Here is a 14,104-nt window from a genome sequence, read left to right on the forward strand (position 1 = left end):
TCATAACAAAAGGCCAAGTACAGTTCCAAGCACAGTTCCCATAATCAGGGTAATAACAATTTATTCTTCCCGCCCCAATAACAGAGACACTGGGGATCCCACAACAGCCAAAATGACCATTTGGGCAGTTATGGCCTTATTCTAGGCGGGGGTGTGTGTGCTTATGCAAATGAGATCAGCCCCTGAAGTTCTTTTCCACAACTTGCCGCACCTTACCACCAGATGTCAGGGTGGAGCTCATCCTGACTCTGCTTACAGATGTTTCTTTCTTAGGCATTTTATCTGCTTCTGTGACCATGTTGTCCCATTACCCTTTCTGACCTAAAATCCTGAACTCACACAAAGTCACTTTGTCCAGGGGGTGATTTGGTGGAAAAAATAATTGCAAGATAGGAATTTCTAAGCTACAGGTTTTACAAAGCAATAGCATTTTCATTATTAAAACCAAGAAGACTAGGAAGATGTCTTGGGTTCTAAAATATTCAGGGGTGGTGTATCACAACAGCAACCTGGAGAGGAAAACATTGAGAGTGCCATCAAGAAATGGTGTTGTGAAGATGCAGTTTCTTTTTTTCGCTCTGAAGGAGAAAATACAGAAATACTAAAAGCTGTCTCTTACTCATCTTACTCATCCAATGAAGTGAGCTGTAGCTCACGAAAGCTCATGCTCAAATAAATTGGTTAGTCTCTAAGGTGCCACAAGTACTCCTTTTCTTCTTTCATCTAAATATGTTGTTTGATATTTTGGAGATTTCTTTTTCTCTTGGGGTTTTATTCTCACTTGCTCCACCATTGAAGAATGTAACAATTATAGATGTGCTAATATAGATCTAGTCAGCACACTTCAAATTCACACTCTTTTTTCATCTATTTACAAGCTTATGCTCAAATGAATTGGTTAGTCTCTAAGGTGCCACAAGTACTCCTTTTCTTTTTGCGAATACAGACTAACACAACTGCTACTCTGAAACTATTTACAAGGTTCTGTTTCTATCTATGCTTTATGCAAATGAAAGTATATGTCTATAGTGTAGGATTTTCAAAAGCTTTCAGCATTGTCCTAACTGTTCCCATTGCAACTGATAGTAAAAGAAACCTGAAAAAGAGCTCTGGGTAAGCTCAAAAGCTTGTCTCTCTCTCGCCAGCAGAAATTGATCCAATAAAAGATGTTACCCACCTTGTCTCTGTAAAAGGAACAGTTATTGACCTTACAGTTACTGTGGTTCTTCAGTATGTGTTGTCCAAAAGTATTGCAATGATGGGTGCATTTATACCCTGTGCACTCGAGTTTGGATACTTTTTGGCCATCAGTTTCATTTGGGGATTAAACTTGTGCCCAGATGAGGGCAAAAGGCTGGGTTGACCCCTTGTATTTCTCAGTTTCTTCACCAATAAAGAATCCAGCTATTATAAGATTCCACAGTAGCGGGAAAGGAAGGAAGAGGAGGGGGAATAGAATATATATGAAGAACACGTTTCAAAGAACTATAATTACTGTAAGGAAAGTAAACATTTATTATTTCAGTGCTTGTTCATATATATTCCATTGATGGTGACTCTGAAGCAGTGACCTAATATGATGGAGGTGGGTGCTAATGGGGTTTAACTAATTACAAAACAAGCAACAGAGTGAGGTGTTGTAAATGCATGAATAGAACATTTAGCTGCCCTATAGCTTTCTGCTATGGGGATCCTTCTCAAAGAAGCCACTGAGGCTGCCTGAGCCTAGTTGAATGGACTGTGACTCTTACCAGTGGGTCTGCATCAGTTAGTTCATAGCATAGTTTGAGCTGAAATGTTTTGACTGTTCATCCTATCTACATAAAATATAAATAATCTAAGTGATTCCCTAAATGGTTAAGATAGAATTACGGTGCCCTAAGCACATCTAAAGTGTGTTATTTAGTTTCCCCTTTGTGGGATTGTGGCTTGGAAAAGAAAATCAGGAGGTGAATTACTCCATTCAGATGGAAATCAGAGAATATTTTAGGCAGAAACTAGAGTTGAGGTCTCAAGAGAGCCTGAATCTCTCCTACCTTCCTTGCAGATATTACTGCTACCAAAAGGCTGCTTTGATGACTAGTTGAAAAAGGGAACATGTAGCTGGAAGCTCAAAGGATGGCCCCATCAGTCCTGACACTATGGTGGTTAGCTCCCAAGAGGGGTGGGGTTTGTCTGATTGGGAGTAAACTATGTGTCACGGGCTGGCTCTTTGAGGGGAGTCATGGACCAGCCTACATGTGACAGGCTGTAAGGGAGAACCAGTCAACTCAGACCCCACATAGAAATAATTAAATCCCTAGATGCGTGGTTGGCAGCTTATTAGCTAATGAGCCTGAATGATAAAGGGTTACCAGGGCTCAGCTGAGGTGGTTCCTAAAGACAAGAGGCTTCTGAGGGTAAGAGCTGCCAAGAGAGCTCACCAGAGCAAGAAGCCCACAAGGGCAGAGGATGCTTCTGAAAAGAGGAGCTCCCAGGACAGCTAAGAGGGGAGCTCACTAGAGCAATGGGCCTAGAAGGTGAGATCTGAGTGACAGGGAATTCCCAAACTGGCTGGAAGCGCAGCCTGTCAGGAACTAGATGCTGCCCTGAGAGGAGCTGCAGTTTATAGATCTCTGCAGATCCCTGGCTCCAGGGAAGGATGGATTCTCCTCTTCCAGTGGCAAGAGTCCTAACTCCCTGAAAGGGACCCAAGCTGATAGAACCTTAGTGGTAAAGGGCCTGGATGGAGGAGAGCATGCACTTAGGAGAAATCCATAAACTAAGAATGACTCTGTCGCCTAACTAAGACACTGAGGTGAAGGTTTGCTTGTATTTTCATTGGGCCTTTGATTAAAGGGCATTGTTCCCTACATAAAGCCTCATTTAACTTATTGATGACACATTTTGGGAAACTGAGGCAGGGGGCACCACAACACTACACTTGGCCAGAAGGGGGTGCTATAGGCCAGGTACATTGTGACACTGTGATAAGGCCCTTAGAAATCTATCAACTGTGGAATAAGAGAAAACGGAGTACCTCTGAATCAGAGGGTGATTAGCTGAAATGGCTACTAAGTGGACACATGACCAGTCATGTTGTTGTTTGTTTTAAGACAATAGGTATTCCAGTATGCCAGGAATGTGAGTCTCTAATGGATGTAGCTGGCATTAGTTGGCCCAGATAGTGTACCTTTTCCATTTGGCAGAGTAGGTAGATCTGGTAGAGTCCTTTTTGTTATTTTGGATAAGCAGCTTCTCTCCACCTCTGATTGCCTGCCCAGCTGGATGGAGCATCTGAACCTCACTCTAGGATATTACATCCAGCTGAGGAGGCAACTGGAGTAGAGACTGAATTTGAGACATTCATTAGATCCAAGAACCAAAACTGTCACGGACAGGCTGGTGGCAGCATATTCATTTTGGCTGAATCCTGTCTGTGTTTGACTATGTTTGGGATTAGAGGAACTGGAGGATAATCATGCATTAGACCAGGGGATCAATAATAGAACTGGTCACAAATTTTCCAACAATACAGGGTTTTATCAGAAAACACCAATTTGTTGAAACTGATAAATTTCCTGGAAACATCACCCTTTCAGTGATCCACAGGCAGGATTCTGTCATAAATGTGCCTGATATCCTGCTGGCTCACCTGGCAGGCTGCTGGGATCCAGGACCTCCAAGATCTGTGGCTCTGGGACAGTCCTACCTTCTGGACTGCCTGAGGGCTAGGGATCCCAAGCCTTCCAGGCTCCCTAGTACAGAGTCTGGGAGCTCCAGTTCTGACCAGGGCTTAGCTTCCAGCTCCAACACAGGGACTCTGGAAGCCATGAGAACCCTGTATCAAGCAATGACAAAGTGTACCGACATCAGCCCGATTCATAAGCATCTGTTGCTTTAGCATCTGTGCTATTTACAAACACAGCATACAGTCAACACACACTGAACACTGGAAAACAATCATGTAATGATCACATAGTATATATTGCAACACACATGATGGTTTCCTATATCCACCTACCTTCCTGAAAAATAGACCCAAAATGTCTATTTTTGACAAAACACATGGGAGTATCCCATTGTTAGCTGACCTTAGTTACACGGCACACTGTATCTACTCAGAATTACCATTTCAACCAGGTTAAGCAAGAAAATACATGACAACACATTCGTGAACAGTACCTTGTCTATGTGTTTCCTTTCTTTAACTCTGTTTCTTTCAAGAACTGTGATATATTAACAATTTAAACAGGCGCTGCTGTTTAACATGCGTGAACTATGTATTAAAATTGATCCAATCAAAATTTCTGCATTAAACTCTTATTTTGCCAGTAGAGCTTTTTTTTGAAAGAGCACAAAACAAATTAAAACTTATGGCAAAGGCAGACATGCATAGCTGAGTTGGCAGTTCTAACAGTGTGGGCAGTCTTTGAGCTAAGGTCACACTTTGTTCATATTGTGGTGTAAAATATTAGCTTACTCTGCTCCAGTGTCCTAGCATTATGGTCTGACAATGGCAAGCTGAACCAAAGAGATGAAAGACGACAAAACGTGAAAAAGAAAGATTTACTTATTATGTTATCCTTTCAGAGTTGCCTCTTTGTATTGCAGATTATGAGATGGTGCTGCTCTGGCTCATTGATCTCGCAGTGAGCTCAAGACATCAGGGAAGCACCATCCCGCAAATAGGAATGCACAGTGGCCCTCAAAAGAATAACCTCAATGCACTGATGGAAGTTGGCCCTGTGCAAGTTGGCCTTGTGCAATGCACCTAGAACTACTGAAGCAGTGCTGAGAATAAGAGAGCTGATACCAATCATGCTTCCACGGGAACACCATTACGACAACAGATAAACTACACATTAAGAGAATTACTAAGGGTTATTTTGAAACTTTGAAACTCATAGCCCTAACTTAACATGGGTATCAATGGCTTGATGTATCACTCAGTACCAAAGGGCTTTGACAGAGACCAGTGATTAGAGAAATAACTCCAGAAATTATATAACCAACTGGGAACCAGGCTAAACAGATAGAGGATACAGAGGTCTGCTCAAAATTACACTGAAGTCCCTAGGACAGATGAAGTGCTGCATCCAGACACAAGCAAGCAGGTCTCTGGGGGAACTTGTTTGCTGACCATACTCAGAAGGGAGTGAAAGTGGAACATTCTAGAGGGCACTAAAGCACTGGTGACTGGTCTGTGCGTGAGACACAACTTGGGTGTCTCAAAGGGCTGAAACACTTGGAAAAGGAGAGGAGTCACCACCTATTTCATATAGAAGCACAAGGCCAAAGAGGTAGAATCCAGTCAACGTAGAATCTCTAGATACCTTAATGCTGTTTCTCTTCAGCCAAGAGGCGCTCATTCTGGGCGGTTTTGCAGCAGGTCAGTTTCCATTGTTGAAGACAAATTGAAGTCCTAGAGTCAGGGATGGTGTAATCTGTTGTTTACACTAAGTATTCACTCTTACCTCTGCTTTCCTGTTGTTCTTGTGCTGAGACAGAGCCAATCCTACACAGCCACGTCTGGAAACACCAGCTCAGTGACCCCGAGTTGCCATCAGGAACAGCTGCCTCTGCTGCTGTTTTCCAGGTCTGAAGCCACACAATGTTGAGAAGTGCGGAATCATTCAGACACGCTCAATCAATGATAACGAATAAGGATGACTGTATTGGAGCTTTAGAAAAGGCTCTCAAGCTCAATGTATAAACCAGCCAACAAAGGCCTAGCTTTATCTAGGCTTTCAGTTAGTGGGGAATCTCTATCCCCTTCTGAAAGCAGCCTCTCTGGTTACAATTATAACTTCTGACAGTGACCTATTTTTTCAGCTTACTTTTTAAAGTGGCAAAAAAACCTTCTCAGAATTCAGACCTCAAATTTATTGGTAACTACAGTAAAGTTTTATAAGCAATTATTCAGCTTTAGAATAAACAACATGCAAGCTAAAGTCAGATTGGACCATTCTTAAATATATTTATGTATTTTAATTTTTAATTCCAACAGTTTACCTACTGGTACTTTCACTACAACAGTGTGATATTTCTTTATTTAAACACAGTAAACTTTGAAAACTATTGTTCAGAGTGCTTGTAAATGATAATTTGTCTTGCTCAAGGGTCGGTGGGCTTGAAAAGCAGAGATACTGAAAATGATGTGCAACCGTTTAAGCACCATTTCTAAAATTAAGTAGGAACTTCAATTTTTTTTCAAATTGCATTTGTTGTTATGGTAATACTTATACAGCTCTTTTCATCCACTGACTTAAAAGGAGGCAAACCTCATTATCTTCAATGGGAAACTGAGGCCCAGGGCAGTGAAGAGGCTTACCCAAGAAAATCCAGCAATCCCATGGCATGGCTGGGAATAGAGTACATGTCTCCTGAGTGCTTGCCACCATGCTATGCTGACTTTTCTTTACTAGCCTGAGTTCATACATTATTTCATATTTACCTACAAAATGACAGATAAACACTCTGGCCCAGAGTTCTAAATCACTTCAGTGAAGAATGAAATATGTCAGTCAGGCTGCTTTTTGCATTTAACAAGCAAGCATTTTGCTCGAGGCATTTTTTTCCAAGCCCATAGGGATAATAAAACAAGAACTCTCATAACTATAGTAATGTATATACAAGACAATATACTTGATAGACTCTTTTCTACAGTAACTAAAACTCATTTGTTTCCAGCAAATAATAAATGTATGACAAAGACAACAGTATAATGTTTCAATGAATAATAAAATTCATATTAAAAATAAGTTATACCAACAATAAGATAAAACTCCATTAATGAATGTGCTGAAAAGAATGATAACATACACCAAACAACAATATTATGCTTAAAAGTGATAAGATCAAGGTCAGATCCTGCAAATGCTTACTCACATAAGTTATTCCTTTAGAGTTCAGCAGGATGCCTTGCATATGGATCACATGCATGAGAAAAAGCTTGTAGAATCTGGCCCTTACATTACTGTGCGTTATTAAGCTAAAGAAATTGGTGTTTGCATTCAGATATACTCTGAACACTGATATTTGCATTCAGATATACTCCGAACTAACAATCAAGTTAAAAATAGCAACCACAGAGAGTAATAATGAATCCTGTGACCTAGTATGCCAAGCAAGCTGATTATCAGTGGTGTGGACTCACTGGGGAAGAAAAATTGATCAGTGAAGAAATCTGTAAAGATCTTATATTGTTTAAAGAGGCCCAAATATTCTTTGGGAATATCAACTATGATCATCGTGGGAGGGGAAGAAAGAGAGACGAGAAGAGACAAATTGTACTGTAGAGCGCATCAGAAATTTCCCAGATGAATATTTTCCTTTTGAAAAATGCTGATTTGTCTAAAGTGAAACATTTCACAGAAAGATCTAGCTGTCAAATGGACCATTATGCAAAAAACAAACAAACAAAAAACCAGAGCATTTTGATTTTTCATTTTTAAATGTCTTCTCATTTTAATTTTTTTTTCAATGTATGTAACATGACATAACATAGTAAATAAAAAAGTCTGAATCAGAATGAAAATTTCAATCAATAGACATTTTTTGATGATGAACTTCATTTCATGGGAAATTTTGGGTGTCTTGTTGTTGTTGTTTTGGTTTCATTATTGTTTCAGGGTGGAAATTTCCTTGAAACAGAAAGTCAGGTTTCTGCCCAGCTCTATGATCCAGAGAAGGGGATAAGGCTTCTGAGATGTTTATAACCCAATAGAAATTATGAAAGTAGCACAATTTATTTATATTTGTGTTGCTTTTTCATAAGAAAAAGATCAAATTGACCTTGACAGGAACTGTGCATTAAAAATACTAACCCTGTGCATCGTGCTCCTGGTAGGGAAAAAAAATCACTAGTTTCTCCAGTACCATTTTTATTTTGTTTTACTGCATTTCATCATGGAGTGTTTAAAGGAGAGGCTTTTATGTTGCAAGGAAAGGCACTGGTTTATAGCTTACTTTTACTGCTATTAAGATCTAATCTATCACTCTTCAGTGGATTGCGTTTGACAAGCAGCTTCTTAAACTTGAACTTTGTCAGTTGGTGACAGATAACTCTGCCTGTTTGTGCAATTTCCTCTTTTGCAGAGGCTTCACTATGAATTGTCTCATTATTAATCACCAACTTTAGATATAATTTATTATACTATATAGGCTTGGGAAAAAAAGAGCCACAGGAGGGGAAAAAACCCTGTAGCATCACCTTGAACAGGTGGTGAACGTTATTAGCTGAAAAGAAGCCATGGAGAAACAACAGCTTGTTGGAGACAAAAATATGCAGGAAATCAAACACCCGCTATTCACTACATGAGATCATATTTTTCTATTTGCTGATTCCTGCCACTGTAAAATTTACAAAGGTACTGCATGCCCTGGGTTAGATTACTTCAGGGAAAACAAACGAGCATGCCTGAAAGCACTGCATCTGTGGGGACTCTGTCTGGATCAGCATTGTGAAAGGAATGATGACTTCTTCCATGATTTTTTTTAGTAGTGAATTCAGGGCTCAGTGGGGTCAGATGTATGGGGGCCATAGGGGCTGTGGCATTCTCTCTTTAGAGCCAGTGCCATGAGCATCCTTAGCAATCCTGCAGCAACTTTTACACAGAGTGGATAGAGAGTCAGAACTTGGAAGCATCTGTGTATGCTTTTCCACCTCACCCCACCAATGTGCTTCAACCTTGCCATGGAAGGACAGCTCTACTAGTAAAAGAACAGAGTACTTCAGCGTCCATGCCGATTCAGTCTTTGGTTCCTTTGCTGAGAGAATCATCAATGATCCTAACTGTGAACTGTGATTGTATTCTCTCACCTCCTTCACTTTGCAAAGCAAAAAAACCCCCAAAAAACAACAACCCACCCTGGGGCAGGTTCTCAGTTGCTCTGCACCTTTTACACATGTGCAAACGGCATGAAAAACACTACAATACTGGTGGGGTAGAATTCTGTATCCATTGTGTGTTAGTGCAAATAAATACAAAAGGTAGAAAGCAGTGGAGAGTCAGTCTCAACTGTCACAGTAGTAGGAGCAGCATAACTATTTGGCTTGAAACAATTGTTGCATCACTGGTTTTCCTTTAAATGGAAATTGATTTGAGGTCTTAGGTGATTCTGTCAAAGATGTCCTTTATACACTCCTACTTTCAAAAAGGACATAGTACTGCTACAGAAATCTCACTGTATTATCCTGGCAGATTACCTCTTTATCATGTTCACAAAGCCTAATCTCATTACAGTGATCACATGTTTCCCAGTAGCCAAAAAGTCAAACTGAGTATATGTGAAATTAAATGAGAATATCTCCAAAGATGTCTCCAAAGTCATATCTTCAGGGAGGTTAAGCACTGGAATAAATTGCCTAGGGAGGTTGTGGCATTTCCATCATCGGAGATTTTAAAGAACAGGTTAGACAAACACCTGTCAGGAATGGTCTAGATAATTCTTAGTCCTGCCATGAGTGCAGGGTACTGGACTAGATGACCTCTTGAGTCTTCCAGTCCTATGATTCTATCATTCTAAGATCAGTTTTTGCAAAGGCCTCTTGTAGATGACAGAGAAGCACGTGTCACACCCTTGCACAACTGCTTTACTTCATAGTTTCTTTCTTGCTCTGGCCCTGTGGAGGTTTAGCTTGGAGCTTTATTATTTTTTCTGCTGATGCTGTCAGAGTACCAGAGCTACTACAGCTAGAGGCAGCTGGGACAGGGTGAGAGCATCAGGAAGAACATCTGTTAGGTTGGGCACTTGCTCTACAGCCTGCTCCATGGACAAAGATGAGAGGGAGGCAAACCCTGATCCTGGTATAGTGTGCTGGATGGAACCACTGATGCTGATCTTCACAGGAATTTCCTGTCCCAAGACCACCTTCTCTGGGTTTTCCACAGGGATGATCTGGGCCAGTATGTGATTGTGTTAGAAGAAGCACCCAGATAATGACTGTTTAGTGGCCTATCTCAAATGAGTAGACTGTCGACTCTTGGTGCAGATCACACTGGACTGATGTCCGTATGACAAACAAACACAACTTCCACCACACACGCCTCTGTAGCTGACATCCCAGCTGCCAGTCCTCGCCAAGTGCCCCCGGGCTGCATTGGCCTTGGAACCCCATCAGACGCGGTGCCCCCACAGCAGGCGGAGCCAGACTGGTGGGGTAGCATGGGCACACTTACACTGCTTCTGTCTGTGCTGTGCCTGCTTTAGGAATAAATGTAAAATATATGCCAGGGAGAAGAGCTGAGTGCTTTTTACATTTTAATTAAAGAAAATTTAATTTTTTCATACCAGTCCATTGTGCGGCATGAGTTTACTTTCCAGCTGATATGTGGAATAGTTCCACATAATGTGGTATCATTCCGAGGCAAATTTAATGAAGCAGACTTTTTTATTCTATGAGCAGAACATTAGAAAATTGTTCACAGCGCCCATAAAGCAGCTGGCAAACCCGCTGGCTGATCTCCCACCTTTTTTTTTTTCCGGCTGGCCCGTTTCATCTTAATAAACTAAATAAATAGAAAAAGACAATATCCACAAACATTAAATTGAAAAGGTATTACATCAGGTACAGCCTTGCTTCATATTTTAAATGCTGGCTCCAGCACAGGGAACAGACATTAAGATCAGCCATCATGCAAAATATAGACAAGTACATTGTTATAGCTTCATTATAATGGTAAATATTTCCATAGGGGAATTACGGATACAGAACCTGCTTTGTCACTGCCCTATACCATTTGTCCCTGGGGGTAACTCTATTGACTTGAATGAAGTTACATCAGTGCAAAGCTGGTCTGATGTGATGATGAATCAGACCAATTCCAAACCCATTATTATTATTATTATAAAGGTGAAAAGACCACAGGTCCTCATTCTGCAACTTATTATGTGTGGGCCCAAGTTTGAAGAAATTCTTACTGTATTTGAACTGGTTGGCCCACTGTTAAGATGGTGGCCAACACATATCACATCTGGATGTTGGCTGGGATTTTCAAAGGAAAATAAAGGCATTGGACAGCCAGTTCTCCTTGATTTGGGCACCTAATTCCTTCAGACCCTTTTGAAAATCCCAGGTGCAGTGTATAACTGACACCCAGAGGCATGGAAATGTGAGAAATAGCAAGATTAATTGATAGTGTTTATCAACAATGCCAAAGAATTCCCTTTAAATTTTTAAAATATGTCTGATGTGAACTGTAACTTTCAGGGTGACATAATGAATTTCAGTGCAGTTTTTTTAAGCTACAGCAATTTCAGTGAAGTGCAATACAGTGTTCTGGTGGCAATGACCTGAGGAGCATCTTGAGGTTTACAAAGAGTACAGTGTGACATGACATTTTGATACAAAACTAAAATCTGAAGAGCATCAGATGCATATGCAAGTTGGGTGACCTTTTTTCAGCTGAGATACTGGCTTTCTGAAGAGCGAATAAGACTGAAGAATATAAGGCCCTTCACAGTCTAACTTCTGTTTAGACTCAGCACACATGGTCTGCCAGTAATCATGTATGGGAAAATGATTCAGTCTTTCCACAATAGAGCAGAAGCCTTGGCTTTGAAATTTGCAGCTTAGTTCTGAATATGCTAGTTTCTGGGTCATATTCCACTAGTAAGAGGGGATCCAAACTCAGTGGAAAGCAGCCAGGTAGGTGGAAGAGCACAGAAAGGGGAGAACAGAGGCTCTGTGGATACCTCCCTCGGATACCTGATATAACACTCTCCGTGGGGTGATAGAAAGGAAAGAAACGGATGCAGCTTCTTCTCTCCACAAGCACAAGGACCTCTCATAGTAAAAAATATACTGGTAATATTACTTCCTGCTGTAAAGTTTAGCTTTTCACCTTCTGTTCTCTAAAAGCAACTCCTGCCTCCCTGTAGGACCATTCATACAATTTTGGATCTAGCTTTGCTGGCCCTTCTTCTGTCTGAATCATTAGGAAAATACTCAATGAATTGAAACTCTTAGGGGCAGATCTTTGACCCTTGCTCTTGCTGTGCAAATAAACCAGAAAAGCAGTTACGTTTGCATTGTTCCAGCTCCTGTGCCATGCTCTAATTCTCACCATAACAGTGTATTGAGATGTCTGGAAGACAGGAAGCATGTCCAAAGTGACACTGTACTCCCATAATGCCTGGTTTCATATAGCCCTCTTAAGGCTGTACCAGGCCAGAATATTTAAGAGCAGCCAGAGGCTCTACATGCCACCAGCCCAAGGACTGTCTCCCTCACTCCTTTTGGACACAGCTATAAATCAGAGCCTTGGAGATTCCAAACCCACTCTGTGTGGTTTTCCTACATATGAGAGCATCAGGCTGTTCTTGTAAACTCAATCCTGAAATTCTAGTTTAGTCAAGACATCCACTGAAGTCAATGTGAGTTTTGTCCATATAAAGGCTGGCTGACAAAGCTTGATCTCACTGAAGTCAGTGGCACAAATTCTGTCAATTTCAGTAGGACCAAAGTTTGGCCTAGTAAGGATTCCAGGAGAGGACCTCAAATCATCTTCCTTCGTAAGCATGATTAAAACCGCTAGATGTGTTTCAATACATTGAAGTTGTTGTGACACTGGCAGACTAGGTGCCAAGGCTTTAGACCCTAGCTGAGCACTGACAAATTCATTGTTGGAAACTAGTCTGATACACCTGTGTGTTAGTATGGTTATGTTGGGTATTGGACTTATAACAATGTGTTTAGTTTTAGATTTTGTGAAATACTTGTAAGTTGCTGCATGCATTAACCTCACTTATAATTTCTTTATCACAAGCTATTAGGTAATATTTAAGTTTTTGCTTTGTAATTGTAAAAAATGTTTGTTCTGAAACTATGAACCCACTCAGTAGGGATCATCTCCTGCCCATCAAAGTGGCCGATCAAAACTAAATGGACTGTTGCGGGACATCACAATACAAATACTTTGTTAATTGCCCCCTCATAGCCAGGAAGAGGCTACATGCAAAAGGGCTTATCCCATCAGCTTGAATTCAAGAAGAAGGCAATAAAAATAGCTGACAAGAAAATGTTGCATCTCTTTTTCTGTTTGGACCCTCAGAGGGCCGGAGCTATGAAACAGAAGCAGAGATCCACAAGGTCAATCTGGGTTTGCCCTCAAAGATATCCAAAGCAGACAGATTACTACAGCTCTGACACTTTTGAAGCCATAGACTGTCCTGTTTCTTATTGCCTTACAAGACCAATTTCAACAGTATTCACATATAACAATAATAATAACATCTAATGGCCACTTAGGTTAATAACAAGAGTGTATTGATTTTTCTGCATAATATATTCCATGTGAATACTTCTGATTTAAAGATGGTAAATGTGTGTAAAGACAGCCATCTTCTAGTCCCACAATGCGTAATGGGTTTATTGTTTTTGGAAATTGACTGATGTTCATAAATTGATTCACAAGTTAATTAAATTTACCATTTCTGCAGTTGGTTAATAAACAGTGAGAACTTTTCTTTTTTCCTGCAAATACAGTTATGAAACTTGAGACCTGTTGCTTCAGAGATGAATGAATGATGTTTGGCTATAGGCCAGGTATAATGTAAAAAGTCATTAGATGGGCTTCCAAATCCGTGGCCTATTAATAGCCTCCAACGTGATCTCAAGTTGACACATACCATGTTTTGAAATATCTTTAAGTGTTAATGTTTTCAAATGTAACACCAGCCAAAGGCACAACTGAATCAGTTATCCAGAAACTTGATGGCAAGAAGGGAAAATTATTTACCTTGTAATTATGCTTCTTTGAAGACATCTCACAGAATTCTTACTTTTGGAAAGTAAGTAGTGCAAGGTATAGTCCCTCTAATAAAAAGAGCAATAATACATACTGTCAAGGTTCCTTCCCCACTCTGAACTCTAGGGTACAGATGTGGGGACCTGCATGAAAGACCCCCTAAGCTTATTCTTACCAGTTTAGGTTAAACACTGCCACCACCAAAGTGTCTAACAATAATAACGGGAAGTGCCCACTTGGAAACGTCTCCCTCCCAAAAAAATCCCCTCAAGCACTACATCCCCTCTCCTGGGGAAGGCTTGATAAAAATCCTCACCAATTTGCATAGGTGAACACAGACCCAAACCCTTGGATCTTAACAATGAAAAGCA

The 14,104-nt window shown here is 40.6% G+C and overlaps 1 long non-coding RNA gene across 1 annotated transcript in view; it reads right to left on the bottom strand.

Moving 5' to 3' along the window:
• The window catches only part of LOC140905172 (uncharacterized), a 134,102-nt gene extending 120,299 nt beyond the window's left edge, over positions 1–13,803 (bottom strand). The window contains exon 1 of the long non-coding RNA XR_012156779.1: positions 13,725–13,803. This is a non-coding gene — a long non-coding RNA (uncharacterized LOC140905172). The remainder of the gene's footprint in view (positions 1–13,724) is intronic.
• Positions 13,804–14,104: the final 301 nt, after the last annotated feature.

The sequence above is a fragment of the Lepidochelys kempii genome, chromosome 1 (genome assembly GCF_965140285.1).
Source record: "Lepidochelys kempii isolate rLepKem1 chromosome 1, rLepKem1.hap1, whole genome shotgun sequence".
Lineage (NCBI taxonomy): Eukaryota > Metazoa > Chordata > Testudines > Cheloniidae > Lepidochelys > Lepidochelys kempii.